Below are 14,516 nucleotides of genomic sequence, written 5' to 3'. Positions count from 1 at the left end.
TACTAGAAATGATTCGTTACCGCAATTTTAAGGTATTTCTTTTTTTAGTTTTCTCGCGTTGGTGGTATATTTGAGGATTAAGTTTTATTTACGTAATAAGTAAGCAGTTTTTATAAAAAAAGATTTTATTTTATTAAAAATTTATATTTTAAAATTGCTTCTCTTACTCTGAGAGAAAATGGCTACAATACTGCATTTTGTGAAATTATTTATGGAAAAAAATATATTTGTGAAAATACATTTTGTGAAATTTTAAATGAATATCTCATGTATGATCAATAGAATTGACGATTTATGATTGATAAAATATATTATATGCTAAATATATTTGCCATTTGATTTATATTTTCTGAATGTCTCTGATAAAGTTTACTGGAAATAACATGAAACATATAAAGGCGTTAAAAAATCTGCATAAATGTTTCCAAATCAAATGAAATTGTTCTCTTACCTTTAAATAGAAGTTAATTTCATTGTTTTCGAAATTAGTTTGAAAAGAAGGTATTCATACATTTGGAAATATTTTCTTTCACATTTTTCTCTTTACTCAGAAACAACAATTTTGTTTTTAATTATCATAGTTTTCATGAAAACACATTCGGTGGACACTTTTATAGTAATATAATAAAATAAATTAAAAAATCATTAATTATTTATAATTATTTTATAAACTAATATTGAAATTTATTTGATGAAAAGATTTAAATGCCTGTTGTTGTTTATAAAATTTCAAAAACTGAAAATTGACAGCATTAATTTTAAACAAATTTTTAAAAATATTATTGTTATTATTATTTTTTTTGTGCTCTATGTATAAACTCTATGTGTGTCAACAAGTATACCACAAGGCTTACAAATGTAAGTCAGTACGCAATTGACAATAAAATAAATTTCAAATATAAGGTCGCAGGCACAAATGCAAAAAAAAAAAAAAAAAAAAAAAGAAGAAGAAGAAGAAAGAAAAAAAATGGGGAAACAAGTAGATACACAAACAAAAGCAAAAATGAAACAAAATTTCTCACATAGTAACAGAAACATACAATAAATGATATAAAACAATTGAAGAAGCATGATCAAATGAAATATTCAGAAGACATTAAGCATATTTCGCCTAGTGATAGTTTTCCGATTAATATTAAAATTATCAGAATAAAAGCTGAAGTTTCGTATCAGTTTTCCTCATAACTGTTGAGTAAGATTTCATTTCAGTTCATATTTTAATATTAATAATACTTTCATATCAAATCATCATGCAAAAACCCATATCTGAATTATTTTCTTTTCATTTACAGAAAATTTTAATTGCTTAATAATTTTATTGCTTTCCTCAGTTATCGAGATCACTTGTTTACGAACACAGACAGACCGACAGACTTCACGTGGGTAAATTTTTTTCAAACTATGACAGAAATTTACAAATTTGGTCGTAAGTACATATTGCCACGTAGGTAGTCTAGTGTGGAACTCAATGACACACAGAAGAAGTAGAGCTAAACTAATTTATTAACTCATCTCTGAACTCAGAACACAGTGACTGACAAATCTTCTGCTTTTATACTAGCAGAGAAGTTCCAGAATACTTTTCTGAAGACAGTAAGAAAAGTCCAGAACACTTGTCTGGTAAACTAAAGAAATATTCAGTATCTTCTGGAACAGGAAATAAAGGAAAACATAAAAACAAGAAATTAAATATTTACTAACTGTGAATCGCATTGTCTCTACGGGATTCGAACAAACGGTCTCTTGATTATGAGACCAGTGTCATGACCATTCGGCCATGGAGATTCGACTGTCTTTCTTCAATGCGGCAATATGCTATCTAGTCCATCATCTATCTAACTCGAGGAGACTTTGAGTTGTAGAGTTAACAGACAGCAAACAAACATAATGAGAATTTTTTTTTTCGAATTCAGGAAAGTCTAGAACTTTGAGATTCATTTAATTTGAAAATTTAAATTTTTTGATGACTGCAATACTTTTTCTAAATTTCCTGTTCGAAAGAAAATTGAATATAAAATAAAATAATATAATAGTTGCTTTTCGAAAAATATTTTTATTGCAAAAAATTGCACTCCGTTGAATTAATTCGAATTGATGATCATGAAATTCTAATGCAGATCGTATTATTTGAGCATTTCAGGGTAAAAAAGTAGTTCCAAGACACAATTTGATTAATTAATATTTCGAAGGAAATTTATTCCGTTTCCCCTGCTTGCTAAGTATTGTAATTACATTTTTTGACTATAGTTATGAAAACATTTGAAAGAAAACTCATTCAAACAAATGTTTTCTTTTATCAGATGTTTTAATGTGATCTTAAAAATTAATATGTTATAATTAGATAATCTAATTATTGTTTTGAAGAAAAGCCTTCTAATTTAGGGTCAATGCAAAATGAAAATGAAGTAACTCATCATAAAATAAAACAAAGTATTTCTTCTTTTCTTTCGAATTGTAATATAACTCATTTTGATGGAACATTTCTTCGAATAAAATAGTAATTAATTCAATTAAATAAAAAGCGTAAAATAGGAACAAATGTGACATGTTTATTCATTTTTTAAAATTACAATGAATTGTATAAATTTAAGAATAAACCAAATACTTCGTTCTGATATATTTGGATTCGTAGCAATGTTAATTTGAAATTAAAAAAATAACGAAACCTACACTTAATTCTCTAAACCACAATAATTTGACCATAGCAGGTCAAATTATTGTGGCATATGTGTAGCATAAATGCAGGTGTGAAATAGGACTAATGTGACATATTTATTCATTTGTTTTGAAATACAATGAATTATATGAATTTAAGAATAAATCAAATACTTCTTTCAGATAATTTATGGATTCGTAGTAATAATAATATGAAATAAAAAATACTAAGCCTACATTTCATTATCTAAGCCACAATTTTTGATTATAGGTATTAAAATGTAGGTATGAAATGGGAACAAATGTGACATATTTATCCATTTTTTAAAATTACAAAGAATTACATGAATTTAAAAATAAACCAAATACTTCTTTCAGATACTTTTTGGATTCATAGCAATATTAATATGAAATAAAACAAAATTAACTAAGCCGATACTTCATTTCTAAGCCACCATAAATTGACCACAGTATGAAATAGGACTAATGTGACGTATTTATTCATTTTTTTAAATACAATGAATTATATGAATTTAAAAATAAACCAAATACTTCTTTTAAATACTTTTTGGATTCGTAGTAGTATTGATATGAAATAAAACAAAAATATCTAAGCCGATACTTTATACTCTAAATCACAAGAAATTGGCCACAGGTATGGAATAGGACTAATGTGACATATTTATTCATTTGTTTTGAAATACAATGAATTATATGAATTTAAGAATAAATCAAATACTTCTTTCAGATAATTTATGGATTAGTAGTAATAATATTATGAAATAAAAAAAATACTAAGCCTACATTTCATTATCTAAGCCACAATTTTTGATCATAGGTATTAAAATGTAGGTATGAAATGGGAACAAATGTGACATATTTATTCATTTTTTTTAAATTACAAAGAATTACATGAATTTAAAAATAAACCAAATACTTCTTTCAGATACTTTTTGGATTCATAGCAATATTAATATGAAATAAAACAAAAATAACTAAGCCGATACTTCATTTCTAAGCCACCATAAATTGACCACAGTATGAAATAGGACTAATGTGACGTATTTATTCATTTTTTTTAAATACAATGAATTATATGAATTAAAAATAAACCAAATACTTTTTTTAAAAACTTTTTGGATTCGTAGTAGTATTGATATGAAATAAAACAAAAATATCTAAGCCGATACTTTATACTCTAAATCACAAGAAATTGGCCACAGGTATGGAATAGGACTAATGTGACATAGTTATTCATTTTTTTAAATACAATGTATTATGTGAATTTAAAAATAAACCAAATACTTCTTTCAGATACTTTTTAGATTCGCAGTAATATTAATGTGAAATAAAAAAGAATAACTAAGCCGACACTTCATTCTCTAAGCCACAATAAATTGACCCCAGGCGAAAAGAAATATTCCTAAGCTCTATAAGCTATATCAATTAACCACAAGAGAAAAGACGATAATAAGGTAGTACCATTTTCTTTACTATATCAATTAGCCACAGGCAGAAAAGGAAAGAATCTAAGTCAGTATCTCAGTAACTAAGCTGTACCTTTTAATCACGAAGTTAGATTAAATGTACTTTGGGTATTTTGGATTCTTATAGTCATGTACTTCGTGTTCTCATACTCATGTACCTCATACATGACGGAATTTGTTTTCGCATTGCACATTTTAGATATCAGACGACTAATTCTTTAGAGAGGATTTCTAACAATTTTAACATTTAATTAGAAGAGATTGTTATAATTATTTTATAATTTGTATAAATTTCAGTCAAAAGTAATATTACAAAAAAAAACAACAACAACAAAAAAAAAAAACCCTGCAATTTCAGAAAAAAGTATTCCACAATTAAATACAAAAAGTTATAACCAATCGAATTTCGTTGCGAAGATTTTAAATAATGGAATTATTTCTAGAAAAAAACTCATAAAATTTTTTTTGAGTAATTCTTGTTGTTTAAATAATGTCTCATTTGGATGAAAATGAATTAAACATGATTCTTTGATAAAATAAAATAAGATTCGGAAATTAATTTTTTTCCTAATTTTAAAAAGCAGTTTCTCACTTTTTATCAACGTTAATCTTAAACTGAAATACGGAGGCCAAATACAAGATAAAAATGGACTTTTTTTACAAAAACCTTCTTAAAACTTTTTATCTCAAAAGCAAGGTTTTTGTATCTATTTTCATTGTGAAACGGAAAAAGAAATTCAAGATATGGACTATATAGACAAGGATAAAGCAAGTTTAATTAAGATAACCATACATTTATTGCTTCTGAAATGGAAAGATTGGAATTTTTTTTCCCTCTAACTCTTTTATAGAGGAAGATCTTTTCTTTCTTCGTCTTAGAATCTACGTCTGCTTTTCGATTTTTATAAGCAATTTTAAATCGAAAATTGCTTTTACGATAATAAAGAAACGCAAAGGATCGAAAGATTTCTTTAAAATTCGTTTACAATGGTTATTCGTATAAGAGATCATTAGTGAAAGCACGCAAAATTTGCATTTATATTCAATGAAAGGTTTCATGATTTGTATGCAGTATCAACATAAGGATTTTTCTTCTTGAAAGCACTGTCACTTTACTAGTTCATTACAAAGCAATTTTTTTTGCTAAGAGATTTATGATTGTAGAGTAAAATATGCAGAAACTAAATAAACTGTTTTTCTTAATATAGGAGAAATCTTACCCCAGAAATAAATCAAAATTGCATTTTATATATTATTAGCCAAGTTTGGTGACCAGATGATTCTAGGGGAATATTAGTCTCTTTTATTTTCAATTAAATGTTTTTCTTATGCATAACTTTCATTTTGTTAATTATACCATCAAACCATATTTTTAAGCATTAAATTGTAATAGACACTAGAGTCTTGCTATTTTAATAGCTTGAAGCTTATTTTGTTTATTACATGAATTTTAATGAATGAAGTAATGGAATGAATAAAGGAATGAAATAAAAAAACTCGTATACTATAATTTCATTATATTTGTTCGCAAAATCTGTCTTCTATTTGACGTCACACTCGTTCGTTATACTGTCACTTTACTTTCAAATGTTTCATGTGATATATGGAAATAAGCAAAAACTTTGTTGAACGTCCAGAAGTAGAAGTAAATCATTTGATTAAATGTTTCATCAATTACTAAAAGTGGTTAGAATCTGAAATAATGAAAATATTAATGAAAATTATAAAGAAGGAAAATATCAAAAAATATTGTTAAAATTCAGGAAAATATTACACGATAGATAAAGGAGTATCTTTTAAGACTTTAAAAGTCGTTTTTTTTCAATAATAATTTTGTAGAAAAACGCCAAAATTTTATTTAATTTACATTTAGCTGAAATAAATTTTCAAAATAATTCTTAAAAAAAATTTTTATGAAATCGACGATCGCAAATTTTAAATTACCATGTGAGAACGTTATTATTTTTTAAGTCATTATTTGTCTTAATTAATTTAAGCAATTTGAAACAATCACGAAACTTCTCTATCGGTTTCTATCCCTCTCTCTTTCTCTTTCTCTCTCTCTCTCTCTATATATATATATATATATATATATATATATATATATATAATGGTATTTTTTTTAAACTTTCATTTTCAATTTTTCAAGCTGGCAAACAATGTTTTGGATCTTGACCGATTTTCAGATGAAATAACAGCTATGATATCATAGTTCTACGTCAGTCTTTCCAAAACGCATCTGCTGTCAAAGAAGCATACGTAATAATAAAGCAATACTGGTAAAAGCAGAACAACCTTTTAAAAACGCATACATAATAATAATAATTCAATACTGGTAAAAGTAGGTGAAAAAATATATGCGATTAAAAGATGATGACGGAAATTGCCATTTATGCCTTATTCATTGCCTACGCGATTACGAGCTTCAATATTCATTGCCTACGTGATTTCGAGCTTCCTAAATCCCCTAACCAAAAGAACATCATGTTCTCACATGATAATAATGCTATGCTTAAAACAAAATTTCAAAACATTTCTCTGAAGCCTTTTCCATTCTTCAAAGTATTTATATGCCAACTTTGGACAAACTATCTCGTTTGTAGAGGGTCAATAGACATACATTCTCTTTCATTCTTAGTTGAGATTTATAAGTTAGTATAAGGTGAAGAAATTTTTTAAAAGAAATTGCAGTCGTTGAAGACCAATACACTTTTATTTCAAATTTTCTCATTAGCTTTAAACTGAAGAAAGTTTAAGATAAAATTTTTAAATGATATTTAAAGATGTGGACATTGTTGAGGTATTATGTGCAACGAGGTGTGGATCAGGAACTATGCATAAGCGAAACCAGCGTGATTCACATAATTCATATAAAAATTTAAAATTATCTTTATTTTTAAAAATCTGGTTGCTTTACACACATACAAGCAGACGCAAATAGGTTGGCACTCGAGCATCCACGCATGCACGTACACACACCTCTAATAATAAAGTGCTTTCTGTCTATAAGTTTGACAACAACTATCAAATTTGGTTTCAATTACATATGTAACTTAAAGGGTACGAACAAGCAATCTGGCGTGATTATGTTTTTTAAATTTAAGTTTAATTTCTATTAATTAAAAATTAAATTGAAGATAGAAAAGTTTCCCTACAACTTTCGAAAATATTGCACAAAAATGGATTTTACACTGTTCCAAAATTAAAAAAAAAATATTCTTTTAATAATATGAATTTGATATCGTGAGAATTTTTATTGAATTTTGGTAATTTTTTGAAAATATTTTTTTTGTCTAATTTCTGACAATGGACTGCATTGTTGCCATAATAATCAAATCATTTTAATCCTTTCATAAAATATTTATCGCTTGGTTTCCTGCTACTGTTGAAAGTTAAAAAAGAAAGGTTCTTTTTAATATAGTAGTTTACAAAAAATGAAATTATAGTAGCGCGAAATTTCGAAGATAGAGTAGCCGTATATTTAAGATTTGAATAACGTTATGATGTAATGGGATTGATCCCCGTTAAAAAGTACAAACATGTACACAATAAATGTACATGTACACAATAAACGTTCATGTAGACAATAAATAGAAGTAAGACAATTAAAACAGCACGATTTTAATGCTTAACGTAATTTGTTGCTTACAAATAATTTGTTATTGAAATCATGGACATGACTTCATGTCCATGAAATTTAATTGAAATTGCATATAATCAATATCCTAAGTGAACCATCTGGAAGCCAACAGCGGCTAGTATATTGTATAATTTTTATAGGAAATAAGTCATTTAAAAAAAAACTTTAAATTTCTCATCATTCCAAATGATTATTATTTAAAGACGAAGGCTATGTACAGCGGTAATATTTTCAGATTTTAAAATTTATTAAATAATCAAAAATATTCGAAATTCAAAGGTTGTGTTAGCTTAGATAAAAAATAATCCTTTAAATAATTAATAAAAGGAAACTATTCTTATACTTAAGACAGTGATCTATCAAAATATTTTAGCTTTTAAAAAAAGAATTGAACTTCCCACTGGCAAAAATATATTTTTTCCAGTTTCCTATTTCTTCCAGTTAAGTGGTACAGCGTACAGGAGTCAAAAACTAAACAAATTGCTTCATTATTTAAAGGTCGAAGGATTTTGACTTTTTTTATATTTAGCCTTTAATAAAGGATACTTTTTTCAGTACACATTCTTTTCAAAAGACTTTGCATTTTTTTGTTATTTTTTTTCAGTAGCGCACAAGCCTACGGTTTTGCATTAAATCTGCAAAATTCTTTCGCCTTCTGTGGGAATAAGATATAATTTACATTTTGCTGGAGCGTTCAGCTGATAGGTTTGAGATCTTCTAGATAATGAACGTATTTACAGGAGAGGGATAAAAAAAATAATAGAAATAACGATAAAGGACAAAGTAACGAAGCGAATAAGCTTTCTTTCTTTTTTTAATAAAGTTTTTCATTTATAGCATCTTAGTTAAGACCTAATATTGGATTCTTCTTCTATAATATGAAAAAAATATTCAGAGAGAAATCCTAATTTGAAATTTTGTTTTGCTTTACATTTAGAACGAACGCATTTCGATTAAAAGTTTACGTTCATAAATTGTTACTATAATATATTCACAATGCATATTACATATTTTTATAGTTATTTAGGGTGAATATCATTTAAATAAGTTTCAATTGAACAATGTTTATTTGTTTCGAGTCGCTCATAAATGAGATTTTTTTAGCGATTGCTGGAAGTCAAAGTCTTCTATTATTTAGCGAATGTTTTAAAACATACTCTTTTATTTTTTGGAGAAAGATTATTGAAAATCACGCAGTATCAAATAAACCTATTTAGATAAATTTTGCTTCAATTATCAATAAAAAAAATGTTTCTCTACTTTGTAACCGGCATGTACATGGATGCATATTCATCAAAGATTGGTTGGTTGGTTGATGGAGTTTATTGGCACAAGAACCATTTTTGATTAAATTGCGCCAAACATACGGTAAGATTAATCCTATTTTAAAGGTTTAAAAATTTCTTTCTAAATTGCAACATTTTACTGAACTTGTCAACCTGTAAAATCTACAAAACGTAAGAGCATGGTAAAACAGAATCTAAGAGTTATTTAAGAATCAAATCGAAAAGTAAAAGCCAATCATTTTTAAAAAGGTGGGGATGGGGTACTTTATGAAGAATATCTTTTAATTTAATTTGAGGAGAGTGAAAGTAGCGAATTCGTTCATTGTTAAATTGTGGACATTCTATTAAAATGTGAAGAACCGTCATAGGACACTGACATGCTGTACATCGGGGTGCGGGTTCCCCCAACAGCAAATGTTTATGTGTGAGCCGTGTATGGCCAATTCTTAATCTGGTAAGAATGGTATCAAATTTTCTACTAGGCAAACAAGGCCAACAATCGATTAGATGTTTTATTGTTTTAAGTTTATTTGCCTCTGTAAGATCCCACTGGATTTGCTATTTGAAATGCAAACTGGATTTAACGCGGTTTTTTACATCTTTTAATGGAATAGGAGATTTTAATATACTGGTAGCAGATTTCGCTAGATTGTCTGCTAATTCATTTCCCCGTATACCAACGTGAGAATGAACCCGGCAGAAAAGAACTTTGAACCCCTTGCAAGTGAGATTATCATGTAGTTCAAGTATGTTAAAAGTCAATGGATGAGAGAAACGGTGGAGTGATTTCAACGATTCTAAGACACTTTTTGAATCTGAATAAATGATACAGTTATCAGGTGGACTATTTGAAATGTGAGATAATGCATGAAGGATGGCAGTAATTTCTGCAGTAAAAATAGAACATGAAGTTGAAATGAGATGGTATCATTGATAAAAACACAAGCAAATGAAGTACATGAAGAACTTTTCGAACCGTCTGTAAATATTGGAATGAAACTTTTATATGATTCACGATTATGAGCAAAAAGTTGGAGGTAAATCTCAGGGGCCGTATTAGTTTTATCAAAAGTTGTAAATGGATTTAAGTATTTTAGTCCATGTGATTTCCACGGAGTGAGGTAATATTTTACGTTTGATACAACGTGGATATTGTCTATGTTTAAACTGTTTAGAATGTTTGTTGCTCTGTTAAACAATGAAGGAATGACGGATGGTCTGGCATTTTGTAAGCGAAGTATGAATTGATTTTGCTTGTAATTAAAAAACGGATGTGATGGAAGGGATAAAAGTTTAAAATATTAATGGAGAGTTAGCATTTTTCGTCTCTGATCGGGAGAGGGCTCACAACATTCGACATACAGGCTTTCGACAGGAGAAGTACGAAAGGCGCCACTGCAAAGTCTGAGAGCTGAGTTATGAATAGGATCTAATTTTTTTAACACACTCTGTCTTGCGGAACCGTATATTACACATCCGTAATCCATCCTGGAGAGCACAGCTGCTCTGTAGACTCGAAGCAAGGATGTTCTGGAAGCTCCCCAAGATGTATTTGAAAGAACTTTTAAGATGTTTAAAGCCTTTTTGAGTTTCTTTCGTAAATATAAAACATGTGGGCCGAAAGTGAGTGTTTTGTCAAAAATTAGTCCTAAAAATTTAATTTCATTAACAACATTGATGGGTTGACGGTCAAGTATGATCTCAGGATCTGGATGGAGGCGGCGTTTACGACAAAAGTGTACACATTTTGTTTTCGTTGAGGAGAAAGAGAACCCATTAAGAGTAGAGCATTGTTGGACTTTATTTACGGCCAGTTGAAGTTGTCGTTCCATAAACGCAATATCATCCCCTGAACAAGATATGTAAAGATCATCAACGTAAAGGAAACCTTTGACACAGAGTGGAAGTTGTTTTAAAATGTCATTGGTCTTTAAAGCAAAAAGCGTTACACTAAGTACACTACCCTGAGGCACGCCTTGTTCTTGAATAAAATAGTCTGACATTTGGTCTCCAATTCTTACTCTAAATTTTCGGAGTTTAAAAAAATTCTGAATGAATATGGGTAGATTACCATGAAGGTTGCAATTATAGAGATCTCGAAGAATACCAAATCTCCAAGCACGATCGTCAGCTTTCTCTATGTCGAAAAAAATAGCTACGGTATGCTGTCTGCGAACAACGAATTTCGAATTTCTGTTTTCAAGGCGAGCAAGTTATCGATTGTTGAACGTCCCTCTCTAAACACGCTTTGGAAGGGACTAAGAAATTTATTAGTTTCCAAGTAATATATTAAACGCTTGTTGACCATCTTCTCGAGGACCTTACATAGATAGTTAGTAAGTGCAATCGGACGGTAGTTGCATGGGTTTGATGGCTCTTTTCCAGGTTTAAGAATAGGTATTATAATAGCCTGTTGCCAGGATGATGGGAAAGATTGCTCATGCCAAACTCTGTTATAGAGAAATAGTAGATTGCGTAAAGATATATTAGACAGATGTTGTATCATAAGGTAACTGATATTGTCGGGACCTGGAGATGATTTACGAATTTCAGAGAGACATCTTTTTAATTCAGGAAAAGTGAAATCTGTATTGTAAGAAACAAATGGAGAGGAATGAAAATTAATTTTTTGCTTTTCAGCTGTAAATTTATGGCGAACAAACGGAGTTGAATAATTATTACTATTTGATGTTTTAGCTAATTCTGAAGCAATGCAATTAGCAACGTCTTTTAGAGATGAAACAGAGATTTCATTAGTATAGAGAATTCTTATATTGTTAGATTTGTATATGCCGCAGGTTTTCTTTACTCTCTCCCATAGTTTTTTGCTAGATATGTTGGAATTAATACTGCTAATGTATCTTTCCCATGACTCCCGTTTACTTCGTCGTTGTATTCTTCTCGAGTTGGCCTTTGCTTGCTTGTAACTAATTAAGTTCGCCGTGGTTGGGTTTCTTCGGAATCGACTCCAGGCCTTTGTGTGCCTCGCGGCAATCCTCATTCCACCATACCTTCCTTTGTCTTTTAAAATTATTGCAGCTTTTAGGAATTGAATTATCGGCTGCAGCAATTAACACTTCAGTGACATTTTTGATAGCAGTTTCTATACTATTGTTAGCGATCATTTCTTTAGTTATATTTGCCCTTAACTGCAATTCTACCCAATTGGCTGCTTTAAAATTATATTTCAGTGTGCGATGAGTTAAAGGTGTTTGTCTGTTATCAGAAATAATTAAAGGAAAATGATCGCTATTGTGAAGGTTGTTGGCAACATGGAGTGTAAGATGAGGCAGAAGGGTTGGAGAACATATTGCAAGGTCTACAGAGTGAAAAGTTCTAGTTGGCTCGTGAAAATAAGTATATTCGTCATTATTAAGCAGACAAAGACTGTAATCATCTAATAATTTTTCAATTTGTTTGCCCCTTGTATTTGCATCAGTATTACCCCAAAGTTGGCTGTGTCCATTCATATCACCAAGGATGATGAATGGTTCCGGTAGCTGGGAAATAAGATTATTCAGCTTATTTTGTTCAACAGTAGTATTTGGTGGAAGATATAAACTGCAGACTGTAAATAAGGAATGGGTATGGATTTGAACTGCTATTGCCTGCAAAGGGGTATTTAATGCTAGTGGAGATGAAGGAAAAGAGTTCGAGATCAGCAAAGCTACCCCATCCGAAGCTCTATCGCCTGTACCATTTTTTTGTACGAGTTCATAATGCTTTATTGGAATTGTGTTGTTAGGCTTTAAATAGGTTTCCTGGAGAGAAATAACGGAAGGTCGGTGTACATTTATGATGTCCTTAAGATCTGAAATCTTATTTTTAACTCCTCGGCAGTTCCAAGAGACAATATTGGCCATGCAAAAAAATTAAAACGCAAAGCAAATGAGTTTTTAAGGAGACCGTAATGAAGTATCAGTTTCACTAGCTGAGGACAGAATGTCGTCATCTGATGTATGTATGTTGATAATTGAATCAGCATTTTTTGCGTCTTCTGTTTTTCCCATTTTTTTCAAAAAATCATCTTTAATTTTTGGCTGATTTTGCAAAAGTTTATCTTTTTTTAAAGCGGCAAGACAAGCTTTTTTAGTTGCTTTAGTTTCCTTTACTCGGTCAGGTTTTTTGTTGTTTTTTGCTTTATTTACTTGTTTTTGTGTTGGAGAGGATGACGCATGTTTTAAAGGAGAAGCATCGGAAGGAATTTTCATTGGAATAGGTGGCGCTTTTATGGATTGTGATGAGTTAGACGGTACAGGTGTCCTTTATGCATTTGAATGGAATGAAATTCCGGTTTCTGTATTATTTGGGTTTGGAATATGTCCGCAATGTGTACATTGTTTAATAACCGATGAATATGTAATTCCTGGTTTGGGAGTACGTTCGGTAATTATTTTTCTGGCTTCTGCAAACGAAATATTTCTCTTCATTTTAAGTGCCAGAATTTCTTTTTCCAAGGCCCATTTAGGGCAAGATCTTGAAAAGGCTGGGTGAGCACCTTCACAATTCCTACATTTAATTTCTTCCGAGATACATTCTGAAGAATAGTGTCCAGGAACGGAGTATTTGGCACATATTTTTGTACCTCTGCAATCTTGCTGCGAGTGTCCGAATCTTTGACACTTAAAGCATCTGACTGGATTAGGAATATAGGGTTTGATAGGGCATCTTAAATAACCTGCCTTTATTGACTTTGGTAATTCTGTGGTGGAAAAAGTTAGAACGACATGTTGTGTAGGAATTAATTTACCATCACGTTTCATGTGAATACGACGAGCTCCACAAGCTTTTTGATCAGACAACTCATTTACAAGTTCAGATTCTGTATGGTTTTTGAGACCGCGTTCGGAAATTACTCCGCGTGAAAAGTTCAGATTCCTATGTACAGAAACGTTGACTTTAATATTTCCTAATGCTGTTAATTTGCTTAGAGTTGCTGCTTGGGTAGGATTAGATACTTCAATGAGTAAGTCCCCAGATTTCAGTTTTTTTACATTCTTTACTTCTCCAATATGAGATAAAATGAGCTTGTGAACTATAAAAGGTGAGATTTCATGAAACGTATCCGTTGTTGACATGATGAAAAATTTTGTATCAGCAGTGACTATGGTGCAGTTAGAAGGACCCATACAAGAGGAAAAGAAATTCGGGTCCCAACGGCACCGCCCACCACGGAGCCCAACAAGGGAAGGCAGCCACCGGCTCTAGATCTTTCCAGCCTCGGCGCTTACCTTGGTGCTAGCTAGGACCTATACGCTAAGAGCCACTTCCAGGAACGTCTACCACCCTTAACGCAGAGTCCCAGAAGATGACCCCTTCGCTTGATCCCCTTGAGCAGACCAGCCAAATGACTGGGATACCAGCCGATTGATACACCGGGGACCGAAATGTACCATCCGTCTAATGGGTCGCCACGCACGGCAAACACGTGGGGTTTATGGCTGTCCA

This window comes from Argiope bruennichi, chromosome 1, assembly GCF_947563725.1.
Source record: "Argiope bruennichi chromosome 1, qqArgBrue1.1, whole genome shotgun sequence".
Taxonomy (NCBI): Eukaryota; Metazoa; Arthropoda; class Arachnida; order Araneae; family Araneidae; genus Argiope; species Argiope bruennichi.
Note: the sequence above shows the minus strand (reverse complement) of the source record.